General features: G+C 42.3%; 1 protein-coding gene across 3 annotated transcripts in view; it reads right to left on the reverse strand.

Moving 5' to 3' along the window:
- Positions 1-25,018, reverse strand: part of BRF1 (BRF1 general transcription factor IIIB subunit) — a 1,219,927-nt gene that overhangs the window by 832,875 nt on the left and 362,034 nt on the right. The window lies entirely within an intron of this gene.

Genomic DNA, 25,018 nt, shown 5'->3' on the forward strand with positions numbered 1-25,018 from the left:
GTGTGTGTGTGTGTGTGTGTGTGTGTGTGTGTGTGTGTGTGTGTGTGTGTGTGTGTGTGTGTGTGTGTGTCTGTGTGTGTGTGTCTGTGTGTGTGTGTCTGTGTGTGTGTGTCTGTGTGTGTGTGTCTGTGCGCGCGTTTCCGGCATGCTGTTCACAGTCGCAATGGAGTGCGTGTTCACGCGAGCGACCTGATCCGATCCGATTCCGGCATGCTGCGTGTGCCCCTCACCTGTCTCCTTGAAAGCATAGCCGGTGACTATAGGTCTCGCAGGCGAGACCTAAAAAAGGAGAAAAGGGGCTGGCAAGATGGACAATCTATGAGTTGAGGAGGAGGAGCGGTCATCTACCACACTTGCACAACACAAAGCCTCCGCCTGAGCACACTCACAAGTGGTTTGACACTAGTATTTTGCGACCCCAGACAAGCTGGCAGGACTGGGAGGCAGACAAATGCAAGCACTCCTGCTGAATCTTCTCTTACTTCTAAGTGGGCACCTTGAATCCAGCACCTGGTCTCTGTCTGGTGTAAGTCCTGACCCCCACAGATGGTGCCACCCCAGTTCTAGACCCTTGGAAGTGTGCCTGAAGGTACTCTGCCAGCCCAGCTGTGGTCATATGGACAGAACCAACTCAGTGCGAAATTACGGCCTTGCTTATTAACTGCCACTGCATGACACATCCCTGATGGCTTGCCTCGCATCGAAGCCCGTAGCCTCCTCTGAACTGCTTCTGCGTGATGCATCCTCAGAACAGCACTTCGCATCCCAAGACCCTCATCGACGGCATCTGCAAAGATGATGTAGGATTCGAATTGCAGCCCCACAGCTCCTCGCAATCGCCGCTGCGCAACGCATCTTTGACATGGGAATCTCAAAATGCTTTGCAAACCAGGATATAAGGTTTTTTGTTCAGCGGGCATAACTTGGTTCCTGTTCTGCCAGAGCTCAATCGCGGTCAGCCAGAACTTCTGATTATATCTCAGTTCGGTGCGACCATATAACCACAGTTGGCGCTTTGTGCTTTTAGACCCTGCTTTTTAACTTAAATCTTCACAACTGCATATCTCTGGTTCTAATGTTTTGTAATTTTGGTGTCAAATAATTTATTACATTTTACTCTATTTTTCTTATGGGATGTTTTCACTGTGTTACTGTTTGAAGTGTAGTATAAATACTTTACACCTTGCTACTAAAATTAAACCGGACTGCTTTTGTGCCAAGCTACCAGAGGATTAAGCATGGGGTAATTTGGTGTATGCTTGTGACGTCTCCCAGACAGATTGTGGTCGCTGATCGAGTAGGGTTGCACCCCCCCCCCACACCAATAGCCCAATTTCTAACAATAGAGCAAACATAGCTATCCTATCAAAGGAAAGTAAAAGCACAGACCTATATCTGATGTAATTTGGAAAATAGGTCCCCATGTCGCTCACTAAGAAGATGCATCTTGGCTGCACTAGCTACCCACTGGAGACTGATTAAATTACTTCAGTGGGAAAAAACAATTGATACAAATAGGGTTAAGGCATAAAACATACAGTATTGAGGATTGAAAGTCCTTGGGAAAAAAAAGAACAACCTAATTCCTTCAGATGAGGAAACAGAGGAAACTGTAAGAATGAAAAGACAGTGGAAGGAAGTTCAATATCAGGTCAACATCTGGAAGCAATTAACATGTTACATTTCTAAAATTTAAAACTGGATCCGGAAAACATCTGCAATAGCCCACCAACATATAGCATGGACTCCATTTCCACAACAGGCACAGAGTCGTGATGACATCAATGAAGCCATATAGTAACTGTACTGGCACCGAAACGCAGGCTTTACTTCGTTTACACCACAGCTTTCAAGGCGCATTCAAAGAATCTGATAATTGTATATCAGTGCAGTGCTAGGTTGCACCTTAATATCAAAGTTACTGACACTTTTTTCAGGTGAGGGGAGGGTAGTAGGATTGATGAGTAATCTGCAGGTAGACATAGCATCCACCAGAAAGATCGTTAATGAAGTTAAGTAACTTTTTCTTCTGATGGATACTTCTACTTGCAGATTCATTACCAGCAAATAGATTAAATATGTAGGAGGAAGGTCTGGAGAAATGTGAGTCTAGGACACTTTGAAGTACAGAACAGGCAAAGTGACAGTCTCTTCTAAATAAGGAATCCAGACAATGTTCCTTGAAGGTGTTGAGAAAGGGTCATGTAGCCTGACTGTATATGCCTGCTACTGGCACACCTCAAGCCAAGGCCGCTGTGGGAGATTCAGCTCCAAAGGAATGAGTCCTGAATACCTCGGATGATTCTTCCATAGCTAATGTGCAATATAAGTTTGTCCATTTCCGGACCGCTTTACCCTTTTTACAACCAATATAACCAATGAAGAACTGGTCATCTGATCTGTTGTGTGGTCAGGGCCGGACTGGGAAGTGAAACCGGTCCTGGCAAACTGCTCGGCCGGCCCCCAAGAGAGGGGAGAGGGAGGTGCGCCAAGCTTTTTGTTAGTGCCGGTTTTGACCGATTTTGTTACAGGGAGCCAATATTGCCGGCGCTCATTAAGAAGAACAGCCCCCAGGGGCCCAAAACCGGCCCCACCCTGGGGGCCCACCGGGGAAATGCCCTGTGCCCACTACGGCCAGTCCGGCCTTGTGTGCGGTTGATGGAGAAACTGACTGCTCTTCTAGGGTCAACCTGTACAGTCGTTTTCCTTAGAAAGTCTTGAAGGCACATAGGATGTTGGGAATGTGATGAATTTCCCTAGATGAAATAGGGACACCATTTTGAGCAGGACAGCTGCCTCAGTTCACAGCACCAATTTGTCTGGGAAGAAGTATGTGAACCAGGGTGAACAGAAAGGTCTGGAAGCTCGCTAACAAAATGAGTTGAGAATTCCTTGGCCCCAAACATGGCAAAGCTTTCTCAGAACACAGGAATCTAGGATATGGGAGGGAATTAATAGTGAAGCAGAAACTTCCACATCAACTGAAAGATGTTCCTTAAGGCTCTCCACAAGTGATACTGGAAGGAACAGAATGTCAGGGTAAATAGACTCACCTCAGGAATACCCCAAAGGGCAAAGAGATCCTGAGCCAACTCCGAGTGGAGGTGCCACTCCTGGTCAGCAATATGATGCCGATCCAGGCTTTCAACTCTGGGATTCAAGTATCTTGCTAACTGACTGGCCACCAGCCAAAGGCCATGTTGACGCACAGAAGTCCACAACCTCCAGGCTTCCTAGAAGATAATCTAAGACCCCACTCTTCCCTGTTTTTTTATGTACAACATGGCGTTTGTATTGTTGGTCAAGATCTACACCAACTGACATCAAATGGAAAATAGGAAAGCCTTGAAAGACAACTGGGTAGCCCTCAATTCTGGCTGAATGAGATGCAATTTCCGCACTTCCGCCTTACCCATCGGCTTCCCAAGTCCCACCATACCACCCCTCTCCTTAAATCCCTCCACTGGCTCCCCATCCTGCAGAGATCTCTCTTCAAGCTGGGATGCCTAGTCTTCTTGGCTCGAGACCGCACTGCCCCTGCCTTCATTAACTCCCTGATCACCCACTATCACCCTGGCCGCAATCTTCGCTCTTCCAGCCAGGCCCTCCTCTGCGTTCCTCGTGTCCGCAAATCCAGAACCGGCGGCACCCGATTTTCCATTCTTGCCCCCGCTTCTGGAACAGCCTCCCCCCATCATCAGGTCCATCACTGTTTACTCGCAATTTCGTAAGGCGCTCAAAACCCATCTGTATGCCCAAGCCTTCACAAATCTGTAATTCCCTGGCTGCCTCCTCCATCTGACACTATCATTCCGCCAGAGCCAGGAAACTGCTTGGTCACAGAGCGCTCTACAAATAATTTCAACTTCAACTTCAACTTCTGGAGAGGGGAAGGCTCTAATCTCCAGGTTCCCCAGATGTGCACTTCACGTGAAAATGGAAGCCTGAGTCATTACCGTAGTCACTGCTGAAGAGGGACAGCAGGGTCTTCTTTGAATCAGGCGGTCCTCTTTTCCTCAACAGTTCAACTCCACTGCAGCATCCTTGGAGACAGCAACATGTGTCCAGTCTCCCTGATGTTGGAATCTCTACCTACGGAGGCACCACTTAAAAGACCTCCTATGTCAGTGCTCCTGTGTGACTTGTAGGATGCAAGAAGCCAACAGATCGAGCAATCGTAGAACTTTCATGAATGGAACAGAACCTCCTACCCAAGAAAATCAGAACCATATCTTGCATATCCATACCCTTCTGTGGAGTAGAGTAGACTATGTGTGATGGTATCCAGAAGTGTACCAATGAACAGGAGGCTTTGGGAGGCTCAAGGTAATATTTGAGGCTACTGAAGGTAAATCCCAAGTCGACCAGCAGTGAAACTATCTAGAGGAGAGGATGGGACACCAACCCGGGTAAAGTGGTCTTCCAGAGCCAGTCGCCCTGGTATGGGAAAAATGGATCCGCACCCGTATTAGATGGGCCACAGCCATCACATTTTTGAAGACTCAAGTTGCCAAGGTCAATCCAAGAAGTACTGTAAATTGATAAAGGGGAAAGCCCACCACAAAGCTTAAGTACTTACAGTAGGCCAGCAGGATTGGAATATAAAAGTACACATTACGAAGTTCTATTGGGAGTCCAATGCAAGAAAATACTGACCCAGAGACGGTATTCTGACCTTTTCCTTTCTCAGAAGCTAATTCAGGAGCTCAAGGTTTAAGACTGGATGAAGATTGGAGTGCTTATTGGAAACCGAAGTACCAAGATTAGCACCCCTGCCCAATTTCTGCTTTGGCATTAACTCCACTGCCCGTTTTTTCAGCAGGACTGCCACTACCTGCGCTGCAGGATCTGATGAAGTTCCTAAAGATCCCCGGAGAAGAAGTGGGACATCTGGGGTTGCTCACAGAAGGAAAGGATGTATTCCTATTCTACGATTTGAATGACACTGTGGTACAAAGTAATGGCCTTCCAGACCTGAATAAAAAGGGCCTTCTTCCCACTGGCATGAAGTGCTCCCTCACAGATGAACTACTGCTGCTAAACTTGTGGTGCTGGGGGAGGATAGAAGGCAACTGCTTGGCACATGTTTTTCCTCGTCCTCCGTAGTGGCAGAAAAAAAGGAGTCTCTTGCTATTGCTGTCCAGGAACTTGTGCATGAAATTGTTTCTGAGAACTCGAGGCATGGGAGTGTTGTTCGGAAAGGCTAAAAAAGAAACAGCGGAAAACTGAAGTCTTAAGAGATCTGGTTGCCTTCTTTAAATCGTTCCAGGGCAGCTTATGCTTTTTTACCTAAAGAGATTATCTCCATCAAAATGCATAGCCATAAGCCCCTCCCTCTTGCCTGATCTTAGCACGAGGTTGCTAACTAGTATGACAGGGTGACCAGTGCCCCTTATCAATATACTAGTATGACCAGTGCCCTACATTAACTCACCTGATCCTTGTAGCTGCACTCCAATAATGCTAATGCGGCATTAGTGACACTTAATTGATTTCCCGGGTGACCAGATCCCCTACCTCTTGCCTTATCTTAGCATGAGGTTGCTATACTTACATGACAGTGTGACCAGTGCCCTATATCTATATGCCAGGGTGACCAGTGCCCTATAGGAACTTACCTGATTCTTGGTGCTTGGTGACAAGACATCGTATTGCACGCTACAATTGATGCTTACCTTGCCGGAGTCGATCATTAATCCTTGATTATCCAGAGCAAGACTGTCTATTTTAAAACCTTTGGCCAAATGTAAATGCTGGGTCCCCAGAATCCCTTGTCCTGAAGAGACCCCGTAACATGAGAGGGTCGAAACGTCGTCGACTACAGAAAGGGAGAGTCCTAGGACATTAGAAAAAAATCCTATTAAGTGGATTGATAATTGATTCCATAAGGGGCCTCCCTGTTTATTCCAATAACAACTGCTTCTTTTTCACTGTATAATATGTCACTGTTGGTTTTGGTCATTACCCTGGGGCACAAAAGTCCGTTGGATCACTTTCTATCTTGTATATAGTGTGAATACATACTAATTGTTTTACTCTTTTTCATATGAATATTGTTTGCTTAAAGAAAGTTACACTCATGTTCGGCTGAAGTGGGCTTGAGAGAAAATAATTTGCTTGTGGGATTAAATTTCAAAACATTGATTGATTCTATATTGATCCAATATAATAACAGAATTAGAAGGACATTACTCCCCATTCTAACTACAAACTCTAATTTTGGTATAAAGGAAGTAACATACCTTGCTTTATTATCTTTACATCTGTTGTTCAAATGAGTTCCTTGTGAACATTGTTTGTTGGCTGACGAGGGAGAACCTAGGGACATTTATGAGATGTCAGTAGTGATGCTAAAAAAACACATGTTGGAGTCAGAATAAATGTCGCTACAGAGAGACACAAATTCATTATGAGAACTCAAGCCAAACATGAGAGAGTGGGAAACTATATTACGTCTCTTAAGACTCTTGCAAAACATTTGAATTTGCTGATGTGAGTCTCTGATAACAGATCAGCTGCTGACAAGTTACTGGCAAGGAACCCGATTTTGCAGGATGCAATAAGTATTGTCAAGAGCATGGACCATGCAGCATCCCGGGTTAAGTAGATGAGATACAGGATCTAACTCCACTTTAGCCAGAGTCTCCGTGCCAGATGCAAATGAAGAGTTAGAACCAGTCCAAAAGGGGCTGAATGCCTAAAAATAAGCGGCGATACATAAAAAGTACTCTAAAGTTAAATGTTATAAATGTGGTGGTCCTAGTCATTTGGCTAACATCCCTAAATGTTTAGTTAAACCGTTAGTTCATCAACAAATGATATTGCACGTTAGTTGCCTAGGTAAAGGTGTTCAACAAGTTGGGGAGGTTAATGAGAGTAATGTGACCATGCCTAGATGTGATATTGAGGGTGGGGGAAATCTCGTACGGTCCCTGCTGATTCAGGGTCTTTGTTCTCATTGACGGGGATAAGAATTGGGAAGCAATCTTTGGAATGGACAACAAACTGTGCCCACCAGACATTAACTCTGTAGGATACGGCAGACAAAAATTGATTTATTTGGCTACTCTAGCATGATGATAAGTTTCAAGGGTCGTGAATCAGTGGGGAAGGCAGCATCGGAGGGATTTGGGAATTACTTTGAACCCAAATTAACCTGACCAAGCTTTGTTAGTAGCGCATGTTAGTGATGATGTAGACACTGTAAGTGAATTTCACAAAGTTTTTAATGACAAACTTGGCCTGTTGAAAAATTCCAAACATAAGATAATTTTGAAAGCTAATGCCAAGCCAGTAGTACATGAGGTCAGTAAAGTACTGCTCCTTATGTTGAATCCACTACAGGAGGAGTTGGACAGGTTGTTACAACTGGGAAGAAATAGAGGCGGCCTCAGAATGGTTGGCACCAACAGTCCTTGCGCCCAAGGATAATGGGTCAAAAATTAGAATGTGTGTGGACTTGGGAGAACTCAACCAATGTATTTGGGTTGATTGCCAACCTATACCAAACATTAGTGAAACCCTAACCATTTTGGGAGGAGCTAAAGTCTTTAGCGCAATATACCTCTTTGCAGCATATCATTAAGTTTTGCTCTATGAGGATTCAAGACCCCATACCTCCTTTGTCACCCCTTTGGGTGCTTTCAGATTCATCAAAATGCCTTTTGGTTTGGCTTCAGCTGCTGCATGTTTCCAGAAAGTGATGAAGGAGGCACTTATGGATGTCAAATCTGTGTTATTTTTTCTAAGATGACATATTAGTTTATGGCTAGGACAATTGTAAACATGATGCTGTTCTAAGAGAAGTGTTCACAAGGTTAAGGGACAGTGGTCTCAATTTAAATAGAGAAAAATGCAGTTTTAGAGTAGACACGGTTTCCTATTTGGGTCCCCCCATCTCAGGGGAAGTTGGAATTGGCAGTATACCTCTAATCTGTACCTACACCTAGTAATAAAGGCCAATTAAGTTAATACCTTCGTCTTGCATAGCAATACTCGAAGTTATTTGCCAATTTTGCTAGTGTGGTACAACCACTGAGGTTGCCATTGACGAAGGGTATGGATTTTGGATTTTGAATGGTCTCCAGAGTGTGAAGAAGCTTCCAAGGTAGTAAAGAGTGAGATTAGCAAGCATGCCTACTTTGGACCATTTCTGATGTAAAACAAAAGACCTCCCTCACCATGGATGCTAGTAGGAAGAGCCTTGGAGTTATTTTTTCACAAGTAGTTGATGGGGAAAAGAAAGTGTTGGCATTGGCCTCACGTTCTCTTGAAGGTGCTGAAGAGCGCTATTCAGTGGTAGAACATGAGGCATTGGCTTGTAATTGAGCCATGAACCATTTCAAATATTACTTGTGGGGTTTGCCTTTTGTTGTCAGGAGTGATCATAGTAAGGATGTGTAGAAGAGTTGATAACACTACTCCTTATATTAAATGTTGGGTAGAGAGTCTCATGGAGTTTAATCTCCAGGTAGAATATTTACCAGGGAAAAGAAATATCCCAGTGAGTTTTCTTTCTAGGTTGTCGCTGGAATAAAATAGTACCTCAGAAGAAGAGAATCCTGTTTTGTGGGTCAGAGAGTCGATCCTCAGTAAGGAAGCATGGTGTTTGGAGGCTGAGGGAGACTGTATGCAAGTTAGTAGCTGATTATGTTGTTGAAGGGTGGCATAACTTGAGAGCTTGTCCAGACAGGGCCAAGGCATTTTGGAGTGTTGTGGAGGAATTGAGCATTGTAGAAGGCGACCTGTTTAGAAATGACAGACCGGTACCACCTGCAAGGTTGGTTGGAAAGTTGATTAACGTGGCTCATGAAGGGCATCTGGGCAGGAATCTTAAGGCGAGAATAAGAGAATGTAATTAGTGGCTGGACACTGATAGGTGAAGGAGGTTGTGAAAAACTGTATACAGTGTGCTGGGCATTACCAAGTTCAGAGTATTGAAAACGTCCCCCTTGTCTCCTGCGCCAGATGAGCCATGGTGCAAATCAGGGTTGCCTCAGGTGGGACCCTTTGATTTGTTGCCATCCAATGAGAGATGTGTCATATTTCTGGTGGGCTACACCTCTAAGTGGGTCACAGCTAGTTGTGTGCATTCAATTACCACCAAAACTGTTGTGGAGTTTTTGAAGGATGTTTTTGCAGCATGCAAAGGGATCCCCAAAACCATAGTCATGGACAATGGTGGCTAATTTACCACACAAGATTAAAGATTTTCTTTATGACTTGTTTAATTCTCAGTTACGCACTGCTCTTTATGCCCCTCAGGCAAATGGTTTAGTTGAGAAGATGGACCAACTTGTGAGGGCTAGTGTGCAAACTGCTTTAGATAACAAGTTACCTCTCAAGGTTGTCCTACGGGAGAAGTGTGGGCTCATAGGAATGCACCTAATACTGTGACTGGAATGTCTCCTTTGAGAGTGCTGAAAGGGAGGATAGCTGGATCTAAATAGAACCCCTTATTGTTCAGTGCAAGGAACGGTGGTAGGGCCTGGGATATCTGACAACGTATTACTTAATCAGGACAAGGTGATAGCGAACTCAGACATATATAAAAAAACACTCTGATATCAAACACTGTGTGCCTGAGAGATTAGAAAGCTGGTGATGTAGTCTCTATCAAAAAAAGTATGTGGAGCCCCAAAGAGGAGTCTAAGTTTACAGAACCCAGGAAAATTATATAAGTAAAGAAACATGTAGTAGTTTTGGAGGGTGGAGATGTCTGGAGCATGTCATGGTTAGCTAGATGTTCAAGGGAGAAACCTGTTCCATGGGGGTGCGGGGGGGCTGTGAAGTTTTGGTGGAGAAATGAACATATCAGGAGGAGCATGAGGGACCAGACACGTTTGGTGCGGTTCAATAATTATGTAACTGATTAGTCTTGCATTGTACATTTAGACATGTTACGATTCCTACAATGTTGACTTTTCCGTATGTTGGTTATGTGTCACTAGTGTTTTTACTGATTCCATTTTCTCATTCTTTCTTTATATATATATTGTAAATATTATTTTGATTTTACTGACTCATTTCTAGTTCCCTGTACCACATCTTTTGTTTGCCTCTTATCCCAACATGTCCTAGTTGTTCCTTTTGTTACTGCTCATTTGATATTGGGTAATATTGTGTTATGCTTGCGGTAAGATGTGTTGTGGCCTGTATCATGCCAGGCTAGCGTCCCTTTAATATAGCGGTGTCATCAGGTGGAATCTGGGGAGTTTCAGATTCCACCTGACAGTAGAAGGGCGGATACTGGATTGGCAAGCTGTAACTGTACTGGCGGGTGGTGGATGCCAATAAACACTCGAATCAAACAAGTGTCTGCATCTTCTTGTCAGTGATGTTTAACATATTTAAAGAGCGGTTATTCCCAACAGGTTTTAGAAACAGACATGACAAAAACTATTATGGTAGACCGGAAAAAAGAATGGCATGAGACCGGAAAAAAGAATTGCATGAGACCAAAAAGCAGGCGATGACTACGGAGATGGAGGTTTGTGAAAATATGAAACAACCACTGCATTCGCTCACAGGGGGATGGGTAAAGCTGCATAGCTTACCACACACACCTCGCTCACTACTCTAGTTATCTTCACAGTTTCTGGCTTCTGATAGAATATATTGCAGCAATGTCCTAACTGATCCAGGAGTAGTGTCTTTAGAATCAAATTGTGCGTGTGAGGCTCAATGGGTAAACTAGGGACTTTCATCACCTGGCGCAAGATACACTGCACCGCAAAAGCAGTATACAAATTGCAAGAAGCAGGCCAAAGTTAGGAAAAGCAGGCACGCAGAGTGAGAAGAGTACATGACTTGCAAAGAAAATAAAATTAAGAAGGAAGACGTCAGAGACAAACAAAGTGGCGTGAGAAGGGCATTATTTGAAGCTGTGGGGGGATTATATGAACATTAGGCTCAGCGCCGGCCTTTTAAATACGTAATGAGAAAGCCCAGTATTAAGGCAAGGGAACATTTTTTGAGAAACGATGAAAATATTTTAATTAGCTGTAACTGATCATCATAGAGAATACAAGAGAACAAACTATGTATGAGTCAGGCAAAATAGATTTGAATTTAAAATGTAGAGGCTTCTTAAAAAACAAAAAAGACACTGAAAATGTCTTTGGTACACACTAGCAATCGCAACCACAACCCCACCCACTGCTCAAAATAGCCATTTCGTGTTTTAGATTCAGAAGATGGAAAAATCGCTTGACATGCGGCCGTGCCTACATACTGGCGGGGATGCTGCGTTCTTTGCAACCCCCTGTATTTTCTGGCATTTAGAATACTGAACTGTAAACCGAACCCAGCTGCAGGGATTCTGCATGAGAAAGTCAATGGTGTATACTTAATCTGCCTCTGGGGAAATGAGCCCAGCAAGTAATGTGCTGGGAAACAGCAAATCAAAGCCCTTCCCTAAACGGCGATAACAGCTCCTCCATCCGCATTCAAACCACTCATTTCAGATAAAAACACAAACCAGACTGACAACACACAAGCGAGGGCAATCACACCATCTAAGCTCAGTATTTCTACTTCCTTACTAAACTTGAAGTGTTCTGTGAGGGACTGGGGAATAGGTGAGAAACAGCCAGATCACATTTCCAATAATTTTATCAGCCTAAAACAAAATGGACATATAAAAGGCAAAGTTTGAATCTGCTGCAAAGACAGCAAGTGTCAAGTTAACTTCCGTGTTCGTCGCCGCAGCGTGGTCTAGGCTGGGGAAATAGTTGTCTGGGCTGTTACTAAGCGGACGTTCAATTCTAGGACTCTTTGGTAACGCTAAGGCTCGCTGATTGAGAATACTGGGGAAAGTTAGTTTCATTAACGGAAATAATTAGACTACTGTTAGAGAACCAAGTATCGAAAAAGCAAAAAAAAAAAAAAACCTGCACACTGCAAAGCCAAAATGTCTAGTGTTGCCTGCCAGCCTTTTGGCTTTGTCAATTCAAGGTTTGCCATAGCTTCTGTCTCTAAACCATTAATATTGTGGCTTCTGACGGGCCCATGCCAATATTTACAACAAACAAACGTCTAAAAGAAACCACACATTGCCATAGTTCCCACACATTAAATGACCTACTCTGGGTACAGATGTGCTCCTTGTGAAAGGACAGAATGCTGTTGCTCACAGTTAAATTAGCCAATGACTGAAGTGGGCCGATGCACCGACTTATTCTGTAGTGGGCAAATACAAAAGTGAACTCAGTAAAAGACCAATTGATGATATATATAGAAAAGTAACTTTTTAAACTTTAAAAACCACTGAAATTCATCAGTTATAGTTTTCTCAATTGTCAATACCTCGTGCCCTAAAGTAACTATAACTCGCGCCCGTCATGCACAGTGCTTTTATCAATGATGTAATTTCAGATCTCGTTAGGGAGCTTATCAATGCGGTCACTGAACATGTCATAAGTGATGCAATAAGTGAGGCTATATAGAGTGCATGACGAGGGTGGGAATTCTAGTTATTTTAGGGCACAAGTTATAATTACTTCAGAGAACTATAACTTATTAATTTCAGTGGTTTTTAAAGTTTAAAACGTTATGAACACCAAACATAAAAACACCAAATATAAAAGGCGGGTGGGCTATTGACTTTATCAGGAGGAGAGCACATCAACATATACAAAGCAGACTTATTGGTTTTGTCAATTAATCACCAACAGCTATAATGAAATGTATATTTTATAAACCTGCATATTGTAATGTTTAATATTGATTATAACAAATTATTTTCAATAAAGCATTACAAATTGTTTTTTTTTACTGTTTTCAGGCTACAAAGTGCAGCCGTTGAACCAACCACAAGGGGTCCCTGCATTCCTGCTCAAGAGGGAATTGTCAGTCCCCAGCTGGAGCAGTGAAAATGAATTGATCATCTACTTTGTTTATTTTTACATTCCTTCTTTATATATTTTTTATTTGACAGGACATTTGGACCCCTCCCTGAGCCTTTGGAATGTCTCGGAGACCCTGTCCTCTAGGACCAATATCACTAATGGGGAGGGGGTTTGTAGACAATATATCCCCAGGGTCATATATTTTTCAATTGGGAGGTGGTCATGCAGCCGGCCTACCTAAGCCATTTCAAGGCCTAGGGACCCCCATCCCCAGGGGCAGATATCTTTTTTAATCGGAAGGTCGCCCCCCCCCCCCCCCCCCCCCCCCCTTTCCAAGCTTTTTAAATGCCCAGAGGATCCCAATCCCCTGAGGAAATTTATTTTTAATAGGGGGAGTGCCTCATCCCACAAGACCGGATGGCAGCGGTGTCCCAGGGACCGCACCCCCAGGACTTTAATTCTTCATCCACACTTTTGCTGGCAGAGAACATACATGTACTCCCGGCCGGAGGGAGCAGAAAAACAGCTGCTCCTGCCGAATGAGTGCAAACAAATGAAGTAGGATTCCACTGCACTCAGGATGGGTGCGGGCAGGCAAGGTGGCCGGGACACATGGGCCAAGGGACTTCCCTGCAGTGCCCAGGCCTCCATCTGATGTGGGTGACCCAAGTGGGACCAGGCCACCCACAGCAACTTAATTTAGGCCTTGGGTCCAGGGGCCATGTATTGGCTTGGGGAAAGGACAGCTCGCCCTTTCCCCTTAAAAAGAATGGTGCAGCCCCAGGTGATGGGGTCCCGTCTAACTTAGCACGTTAGCCTTGTAACCATATCAGTGGGAATTGTGATTAAAGTTTTTTGTGTTTGATTTTTAGGACACATGCGACTTGGCATTCATTGAGAGGGTATTTTTAGTGAGTGATCATTGGAGCGCCTTGAACATCAGGAAATATTTCAGGATAAATGACTGGGTAAGTGGCTGTACTTAGCTGGTATTGTACATGAAAGAATTAGCACAATGTGGTAAGTTATTGAGCAAGGTTTTTGCCTTTTTGATTTGCACTGGGTGCGTGCAACTGTGTAGTTTAACGCATATACATAAACATGTCTGTCAGCACCTGACAAATTGATGTGATAGGCTATCTTTGGAAGTCTCTTCAAATGAGTAAGCAGCTACTACGGGGTGCCCGAAATTTAAAAAGGCCAAAAATTGCACACACAGATTAGGTGAGTCATTACACCTTAACATGGGAGTACTTACACCTTTTAAGAAATGCACAAGGGCTGACTTTTTGTAATTTGTATTGTGCAGGGTGTCTCCTTTTCTATTTCCTGAGGAAGACCTAACTAGAAGACTAGTAACACACACTCATAACGGGTCGAAACATCAAAGGAATATACATTTGGTCTGCAGTGTTTAACTGTATGGGGAAACATGAGGAAAGATTTCTACCCATCTTCAGATTGGTGTTAACATACTTTACAGCTGGGCTTGCGAAAGTATTATACAAAGAAAGAAATGCTATTACTTTCTTAAACATTGGCAAAGGCACTTTTCGTCTAACAAGCGCACAGAGCTCATTGCTTGAGTTGTATTGTTGAATGCACAAACTGAAATTGCTTCAATATCAATTCACACAGTTTTTCTTAAACTTGTGTGTTTCTTCTATCATTCTGCATTCGTTGAGCAGGAGGATGGATTGGATAACCGCCTATGAATTGAGGAAAATGCCAGTCAATATGTTTAGACAGAACCATTAATGAGTTGCACTGACAGAAGCTCGAGTTCTGAGGAAAACATGGATAGCACCATTGAGTATTACATATGTTAAGTAAGCAACAACAAGATGGGGAGAGGTCTTTTGTAAACCACAATAAATTCCAAGTTGGGAAGTTAATAAAAAAAAAACGCATTTGCAGCAGGCTATTGCTGTAAAAAAAAATAAAGATTCCTAAATTTATCTCAATGAGCTGCAGGGAGTTCCTGTTAGAAGGAAAGGAAATGGGGCAGGAGAGGTAAGTACGGGTTAATGGTGAAGAAACATAGATGATTTCTGATTTACAAGTAGTTAAGCATGAGGCTCGACAAGTTATTCAGTATTGGAAGACAGGTAGTCAAATTCATCCCTAAACAAGGGAGGAGTAAGTTGGGAAAGAAAAGATCATTTGAGAATTACTGGTATAGAGATGACTAAAGAAACTGAAATAATGTCTCTGAGGGAGGTGGGGTCAAGGAAGAGGAGGGGAGGAGGAGAGGACCCAATATAGAGTTTTGGGAACATTCATAGGTAAAAGTAAAAGGGGCAGAAGCACAATGTAGAAAAAAGAGCTGTAACAGTATGTAATGAAGCAGGAGAGTGAAGGGACTTCAACTGCCACTTAGAAGTTAGCACGCTTAGCATGGTGCACCAGTGTTGAAAGCTAGAATGTGGTAAAGGAGACCATAGGGGATTGAAGTGAGCACAGATCATAAAGTGACCAATACAAGGGAGTTTTGTGAACTCCAGGGAGATTGCACTAACTTAAGAGGACATTTAGTGGGCACAGAGAAGAAAGACAGAGTTTGTTAAAGACTAGGCGTAAAAAGGTTTGAGAAGATAGAAGCTACTGAAACAGACCAATATTATTAAGACAATACCTCTTGAACGATGAGGAAAAAACCTGTGCACTCAGTGGGTAGTTTTTAAATTTTAACTTTTCTTACTCAAACCTTCCTGCGCTCAAACTCCTCGTGGCCCACCGTTTAAGCCACTGAAGATACAATATAAACCACCATATAGAAAAAGCGCAAATGTAACAACAATATTGTAACAATTAGATATTGAAGTCCATAAAAAAATCCAAATCCACTGCAAGCTTCCTTTTATATACTGTTCATCTCTTTTTATTCAAAAATAATGCTTCAGAAGGACATTCACAAAATGTTTCACCTTCTTTTCATTCAATAATAATTCTTCAGACAAACATTCACAACATGTATTGAACGTTTACTCCACAGTCTACGTGTTTTGTCCTTCATGGGACATCATCAGGGCTATATTAAGGCTAATTTTGATATTCCACCATACATGATCATAGTTTTCCGTATAAAAAACCTGTGAAGTGCATCTATCTCTTATTAACGATAAACTCTCCTCAGGAAGTCTCATCAATTTAAATACAATCTTCTTAAATCTTAATGTTAATTCCACATCACCTCTGTAGGTTCAATCTCATGAAACTATGGCACCAGTGCATCCATTTACTTATTCAAAATATGTGGTAATTTGTCAATAGCATCCCATCTCTTCAGAGGCTACATTCACTGTGTATCCTTCCTCATCGACAGCCTGGCCCGATAAATCCCGCTTTACTTGGACTTCAATATCCAATTGTTACAATATTGTTGTTACATTTATTATTAAGAGACAAAATAGGCAGTAGATATTGCATCAGGCAAGTTGGATAGGAGTCAGTGAGAACAGAGAGGTCTAGGCGTTTAGTCATTCCGGACAAAACTCAGGGTACAGAGGCGAGTGGTTTCATCAAATAGGGCCCGAGACGTTGAGACTGCGCACAAGAGAGATATATTTACTTGATTGGGCTTGGCTGGGGAGGGAGGAGAAGGAAGAATCAGCCAGAAGATGAGAGGGTAATAAACAAGAGGTCTTTTTCAAATGTAACTAAGCCAACTTTGAGGTACATTATTCTACAAAACCCTTTGGTAGGAGGGAGGCACGGGTGGCTAGGGCCCATGGAAGGGTGAAAAGGCCAACAAAACACCAACAGACTTTAAAACAAATAATCTGATGCTATATAATTCCAGTTCAAGGTACATGTGTTATAAACCAGCATTTATGAAGAATGTCTGGGCCATAATTAAGTAAAAGTTGTTACCCTAATTACTGAGAAAGGGATGTAAGCAATTCAAAGAAATATTTTATGACCCTTAACTTCCCACATCAATTACATCGGAGGTTTACAGGAGGGAAGCATAGATTTTTTTACTGACACTACACAACACATTATAAGTACGCGAGATGAATGGAATCAAGCCAACATGTGGAAAAGATTAAAAACATCCTATAAAACGGCATGGTCTCTAAATAGCAATACTTTCAATCAAGACTACACACTACACAATCTGATGTAACCAAACTCCCAGAAAATATCAAGGACACTCATTAGGAAAGTAATCACACAGTTAAAGCCTGTATTAAAATGCTGACTAGTTATCTAAGGAAAGTGCAGAATGTTTGGATAAAACAAGATGTAAGAGCACAAATGTTTCAGAGAGAAACTGCCAAATGGAAACTGTCAATATTTTCCAGTGTTTCAATAATATTACAAAGAAATATTGATACTTTAAGTGCATAGTGAGAAAACGGGCATCGACCAACTAATCCAGACTTCACATTTAAACAGCCAGGGTTCGAAGCAAAATGGAACCTTGTCATATAACTCTGTTAGAAATACCCTAATTAAAGCTCATTGTGTACTGTTTGACAAAAGACTAAAAGGTTTAACGCTGTACTGTAAATCATGTAGTTGGTTTAGTATTGTAGTATTTTTATGTCCATTATTTGCACCAATTAAATATTATAATGAATATCCAATAGACAAGTTGTAAAGTGTTATGCACTTCAACACGTAACCGACAACACTTTATGGCAAGTGTGCAAAATTGTGTTCTAACTACTTTAGACATCCTAGATATATTTCTTAAAGACCATACTTTTTTTGGATCTCTGTGGTGAGTCTTGAGAGTCTTATTTAGTCTTGCTCAATGTAAATCCTGGCCAAATGGTTTTCAGTGATACTCACCAGTGCCTGCCTTTTAAAATGAGCCTCGCTGCTGCTCATCTGGGCAGGTTACACATGATTATATGTGCAGGTTGCGCCAGAAGGGATTGCCGTTTAACTCAGCCCGGCATGTGTTCAAAGGGAGCCTGTTGTAGATGGGAACTTGGATGGTTATGGCAAGGGCAGCATTTAGCATTGGATTGTGAATTCAAGAAGAAATATCCCCATTTCCTTTGGGTATAGTAGGAGTCTGTAGTCCTTTACTGTACTCACTGTACGCAAAAGCTACAGCAAAATAATTTGCATTGGCTGTACTTAGAGAAAGGTTTAACATGTCTTTCAATAATTAAGTAAAGATACTGAATGCAAATATACAATTAATTTGCCATGCTTACACTTCTTTCCATACTTTGGTCATATGTCTACGAGTCGAGCCTTAGTTACATTTGAATTTTCAATTAACCTGCTGGGTCACATTAATTTGCTGAACAGGAAGATCAAAGCCTTCCCCACACATTAAGCCCATTTGAGGGTAAATAAGGCCGTACTTAAGAGAGGAAGAGGGTAGAGGCAGAATCTGCATAAGTTAATTGCATTTTCACTGCCTGACATGCTTGGACATGGCATTTCCAGAGAAACAAGAGGGAAACAACAACACCTCTGTACCAATTATCTTCAAAATGCCCATTAGACTTTTTGGTGGAAAGAAACCAGTGGTCATTGAAGTGGATTAAAATATTTCTCAAAGAGCAGTGACCACTGGCCACTTGCTCCTGTGGAATAGAATTTTGGTAATGCTATCTCACAAACGGGGCAAGAGAGCAGGTAGCCTTTTCTCCCTGCTTGCACTCCTGAGAAGGGACTTAGGGGGTTCACCATGAAAGATCTTCAGCAAATGCTCTGCAGTTGTCCCACTTGGGGCTGGGGAACCCAGATTCAAACAAAAAGGGCTGTGCCCAAGAGCACATGGCAAAAACAAAAATAAAAGAAACGTGCTAGTAGGTTCCAATGGAAAGGAAGCCCTCCTGACAAAGCACCCATGTGCAGCAGAGGCAACTCCAATGACATAAACATGGCTCTGGGGACTGCCAGGAGCGTGCCAGGCCACAAAGGATTCCTCTCCCTCACCCCACAACCAATGCAATGTCGCCATAAGTCTACTATGCCATTGCAAGAATGCCCCTGGGATACTTTTCAGCTCTCTTTGAGAGCCACTAGACCTAGGAACTTTCCATCTTATGGCTCAGGAGTGTGGGGTTCCTTATTTTTCAATCCTGGTGCTCTTTTGCAGCAAGTGTAAAGGTGGAAGAGATTCCTACACTACACAGCATAGAATAAGGATATCTTTGACAGTAGCAGTTTAAACAGTAAATCACAGCACATATTGCTGAATGTCACTATGAGAGGGTAATATCCTAAAATGTTTTAAAACGGATTGTGGTGCATGGGGACAAACTCACAAATCAGTAGACATTTATTAATGGTACTCACTATACCGTTTTAGGCATGGAGGGGCAGTACTCCAAAACCAGACAGTCATTCCACAACCAGGCAGAGGCACACAGAATGGTTAAAAACAAGAAAATGCCTACTTTGTAAAAGTGGCATTTTCAAACACAATTTAAAAATCATCTTTACTAAAAAGATGTTATTAACTTCTGAGCTCAGAGAGCCTAAACTTTATTGCTCGATCTTGTCCCAATCAGAAGTTATACTTGTAAAATGCTACAAAGTATCTACCGTTCTATCCTATGGGGCAGTTAGCCTTTCAATAGTGAAAAACAAAATTGGCAGTATTTCACTATCAGGACATGTCACAGACAGAAGCACATGTCCTACCTTTTACATACACTGGGGGGTACCGTGGGCCTACCATAGGGATGCCTTACATGTAAGAACAGGAAAGGTTAGGGCCTGGCAAGTGGGTGCATTTGCCAGGATGCCATGGCAGGTTAGAACTGTGCACAGACACTGCAGTGGCAGTTCTGAGATTCCCTTTCAGGGCTACTCATGTGGGTGGTGCAATCAGTGCTGCAGGCCTGCTAGTAGCATTTGATTATATGCCCTGGAAACTCAGCGCACTTTACTAGAGGCTTACCAGAAAATCAAATATGCCAATCATGGATAACCAATCATGATAACAATTTACACAGAGAGCATATGCACTTTAGCACTGATTAGCAGTGGCAAAGTGCTCAGAGTCCTAGAGCCAACAACAACAGGTCAGGAAAAAAATAAGAGGAAGAAGTAAAAAGTTGAGGTATAACCCTGTAAAAAGGGCCAAGTCCAACAATCACTTAATGGTAACCGTGAACAAAAAAAGCAGATCTGAGCAGCAAATGTCACAGTGTCATTCCGGGGAATAAACATTAATGGGGTGTGTAAAAAGCTACAAAGGGGAATGAGCTAGACAAGGATCAATTACATTAAAGCTACATCGTAGCTGTGGCGCCGCGGCCAGGGCGACTGACGCTGGAATCTGGGGACCACGGTTCGATCCCCGGCTCCAGCGGCAGGTTAGCCCAGCACCATGTGACTCTGGGCAATAGCTCGCTTAATCTTCCCGACGGCCCCCAGCGCCTAGAGACCCTTACGGGTGATTGTGCGCTTTACAAATGTGGACTTTACTTACTTAGCTCTAATGATCTTGAGAATAAAGACAGAGTTTGGAGCCGAAGGTCTGGTTCTTCAGAAAATACGCTCCACATTCGATTGAGGCAAGGATAAAGAGGGCTCTCCGTTGCTGAAAACAGAGATGAAGGAAAGAAACATCGTCTAGTTAAACGATCTTCAATCAATAGCTGCTGCTCACTGGAAGAAAAATTCAGTTGGGTGTCATTTTAGCTCAAAAATTCAAAGTTAAAAAAATGCCAGGCTAAGCCCATCAAAATCATGGAATCATTAAATAACTAAGAATTACTGGTCTCCATTTCAAAAGCAATAAAGACTGTGCTATTCTTCTCGGAAACTAATGCGAAGCGGATGAAAATATGAATGAACTGACCCCTAAGCTATTTTCCTACAACAATGGTGCCTACACTACTAGCTTTAGTTGTTTGATCTGTTTATTAAAGATTTGTGGTTGCGAACATATAAAGAAGAAAGTACATCATCGTATAGAGCACCATACAAGGCTAGTAGAAAGAAGAATCAAGCCTAAATCACAAAGTAGCTGTACACTAACAACAGTACATTTGTCGATTTGACATGGTTGAAATCGGCATATAGCATGTCCCATTAGTCAAATAACCTCTACTCACCAATTAGAATGTTGCATCTTCACAGCATTGTACAATAAAGAAGATGATATTCGAACAAGTTGTGTCAATCACAAGTATACAACACTTATGGCTTCACTCCGCCATATGCCATTAATCTGTGCAGACAACCAAACAATTTTTGCGAAAATAAAAAAACACAAACCCTTAACATGGGAGAAAACTGCGAAAAAAGGAGGGTGGGAAAATAAACAGGGGCCACAAAGAGGTGTGGGAAAAGATACAGACCCCCTGTGAATCCAAAGGGGAGAGCCTGTCCGTTTACTCATAGATGCACATCTAGATTGTTAGGAGAGATGACGATCCAGTGTAGTGTGGGAGGGGCCCTGGTTGCGCAGCAATCCAAAACACATGCTACAGACCTACCCAGATATAACACTATGTATCCGATGTGGGAACATCTATTTGGTCATCCGGCAGCAACAGCCCTTGTAACGTACACAACATGGTATTCCATGCAGCAGAAAAAGGGAATTTACGCAGTCCCATTGTGTCTTCCCGAACCAATGAAACCGCTTCCGCCTTCCCCCAGTTCAACATTGACAGAAACCAAGCTTTAGTTGGCGGAGGTTCTGCTGCCTTCCACCGGCAGGTTATCAATCGCTTGGCCACTGTACACAGATCCAAAAACTGGGTGGATGGTTTCCCACACTACTAGCTTTTATGTGTGTGTATATATGGGCATATCCTTTGTTACTTGGAATTTACCACCTACCTATTTGTACTTCCTATTTAATTTTGCATTTTAATTATTAATGGTAGGTAAACTGCAGCTTTAAATCTACCCTCGGTGGCAGCTGAACCTGGAATTTATTGAAAAAAGAACAAAGGTTAAAAAAGAAGGCTGACTCTTGATAGGAGCAAATGGGAAACTTCTCCAGATTCTTAACCAAATCAAAAGCTCTTGTACATTTTTCAAAAATACAGAAGGTTCAGGATCAATCTAATCTTGATTCAAGCCACATTTCTTGTATTAATCATGTGCTAATAATCAATGGCAGGCACCACTTAATTGGTATAAAAATAAGCATAGGAGCATAAAGTTTTTCTTAGGAGTCCATCACTAGTTCTGCAAGATGCTGGACTTGCCAACTACCAAGAGCATCTAGTCTTGAATACTGCTCCCTACACGTCCTGTTATCTTATTTTACTCTTGCAGGTTGTCTTTCATCCCTACTTTCTCAGTTTATCACTGTTTTCATATTTACCTTCCTCCTCTTCCCCGCCTGCCTTCCTCTCTACTCTGGGTCAAAGTCTGATGATGAACAAAGGTGAGTGCTGGTTCCCAACAACTCCAATGCTCCACAAATCTAGCAATGCTGATAAGGAGCATTTAAAAGTCCTCTAGGCAATAAATCGATTTCACTACTTGTTACCAGTCATACAAGTGTATTAAAAATGCCACAATAAGTGTCTGTGTCGTTTTTGGTGGGTTCTCATTTCTGGGATCGGTGACCATGCACAGAAAACATCAGTAGACCTTCCGTTAATGTATGTGCAGGCCCAACTACAGCTACGACATAAGGGCAAACTCACAGCAATACACTCAAAACAGGTACTATACTTTTTTAATGTAGGCTTTATATAGAAATCTATTTAGCCATCAGCCATGAAACAAAGTTCCAAATTCACTGTGCACTTTTTAAAAATGTCTCCTGTTCAGGAAGATCCTTGTTGCATTATTTCTAAATTCCCACTCAAAATACACTGGGATAGTTAGTTTTCGCTGCATCTTGGGCAGCTCACCCTTTTCATAATCAATATGCACAAACTAATTCAATTTGTGTTTCAAGTTCCATTGCCATGCTTGCTTAAAACGCTCTACTGCAAATGCATATATTTATATTAGTCTGAAGGCAAGGTTACTGCTAGCAATTTAATTTGCCAAAAACTGTAAAAAGTGCACAAGCTGTAAGAGGCAGATGCATATTCTGAAAGAAAGTGGATTGAGTGAAGATGCAGAAGGTGGGTCCCTTGGCATTAACTTAATCAGATTTCAGGGGCAGTGCTGCCTTGAGCGACCTGGGCAGGTAATACAGGATGTATCACAACATGCTCTGCTTTGGAAGGAAACCACTGCACCCAGGCTGAGCAGAAGCTGGGAATTTTGTAAAAGCCAAATCTTTATCCAGAGTGGCAGTGTTAGGCATGGAATAATAATTTCTTCTAAAGTAGAAAATGGTGAGTAGAGCAAAACTTAACACTCAAGACCTCATTTATATCTTGGGATATGGATACTCTGTCACAAAGGCGTTGAGTAGCCATACCACCAAGACTGTGGTCCGCAGCCCGATTTAAATGCAGGTGGACCTTTTGTTTAATTATGGTGGAGACTACTCGGTCACCGCTGTGATAAACCCCTTCGAAGGCCTAACAGATTAAGCGCCGTAGGAGGCTGACCTCTAATGCCGCCCACCTAATTTAGATGGGCAGAATTAGAGGTCAGTTTTCACTGCCAGTCACCACCAGGAAAACCCTGCTGGTAAAGGGCTGTGAAAACAACAAAATGCTCCCCTCCCCATGGGAGAGGATTTCCATGGAGTGGGGAGCATTTTATTTTTAAAAAGAAAATCATTTTTATTTTTTTAAATAAACAAGAAAACTGTTTTTTGTATGGCTCAGTCATGCTTCACGAAGCTGTACGTCAAACTTCGAAAAGCATTTATAGGAACTACCTTTTCAGCCGTTCCTGGCAATGCTTCAAGAAATGATCGCAGACTTGGTGGTCATTTCATAATTTGTCAGGAAGAGGTGCCGTCAAGACGATGGAGTAAATTACTCCAGTGCCCTGACTGCCAAACCTTATTCTGTCAAATTATAAATTGTCCCCTCAGTTTGAAATCGCAGCAGACTGTGTGCAGTCTTGCGTAAGGAAGAAGAAGCTGAAAACACAACTGCAAGCAATAAAATCCACCATCCCTTGGTAAAGGACCACAGGATGCAAATTTGGGATGTGTAACCCAACCTAAAGCAGGTGAAAATATAGTTTTGGGACAGAGCTAATGAACACCTAAAGAAGACAGTACAAAGGAGTACATACCAATCAATGCCCTAAATTACAAAAATAAAAAACAGGTCTTTACCGACTTGTTCGCATCGTGGCTAAATTCCTCAGGAGTGAGCTTGTTATAAGACTATCTAACCAAGCCTCAATGTTTCTAATAACACATTCACCTCTAAAGAATGACTTGCTCTTTAGATCCTGTAAAATGTATTATATATCAGAGACTCGAAGTTGAAATTGTATGTGAAGGAGGTCATAAATATTTTAAAGAAAAAAGTCAGGCCTGGTTACCTTAGCCACAGTTCTGGAGCAGTCAAAACAGTAACTTGAGCGAAATGATAAAATTCTGCTGGTCTCTACAGAGTTTAAGTTAGAATGCATGGTGAATCAAATCCAAATAGAGTAAGCAAATCATCAGGCTACCATCTCCCAAAAGGTCTACAAAGATGTGCCTATATATGGTACACAAACAACTATACTTCGAAACAGGTAAAAATGCAGATAGACTCTTAAGACTATTAAACAGAAGACAGGCAATACCAACACTGCATTAACAGGATAAACGAACAGAAGTGGTTAAATTGCACCAATCTCTGTACCAGGAAATCATCCACTGATTACTATACATCAGTGTAAAGGGGAGAGCATAGTGCTCCCCAGATTTAACATCATACCTTTACCATCATCACCCTGACAGAGACTGACCAAGACGTGAAACAATCTCTGGATTTCAGCTTCTCTTCAGAAGAAATTAGGAGACGGGAAAGGCACTACCAGTAAATAAATATCCAGATACCTTCACTGTGCCAATTTAAAGAGTCAGTAGCCAGCATCTAACATTTTCAATCACAAAGGTATTTCATTCTTCCTTATACTCAGTAATGCTAACCGATTCCATGACAGCCTTCCCACACATCCCCAACTAGATATGGGTTCCAAATATACCATTCATATCTTCCATTTAATATGCTAGAATGAAATGACGAATTATATATTGGAGAGGGGTTGGCCTAACGGCAAAGGCGCTCGACCTCGGACCTGAAGATCTGGGTTCGAGTCTCGGTAACTACGCCAAAAAAAAATAAAACCTTGTGATTCTGGGCAAATCA

The sequence above is a fragment of the Lissotriton helveticus genome, chromosome 9 (assembly GCF_964261635.1).
Source record: "Lissotriton helveticus chromosome 9, aLisHel1.1, whole genome shotgun sequence".
Taxonomy (NCBI): domain Eukaryota; kingdom Metazoa; phylum Chordata; class Amphibia; order Caudata; family Salamandridae; genus Lissotriton; species Lissotriton helveticus.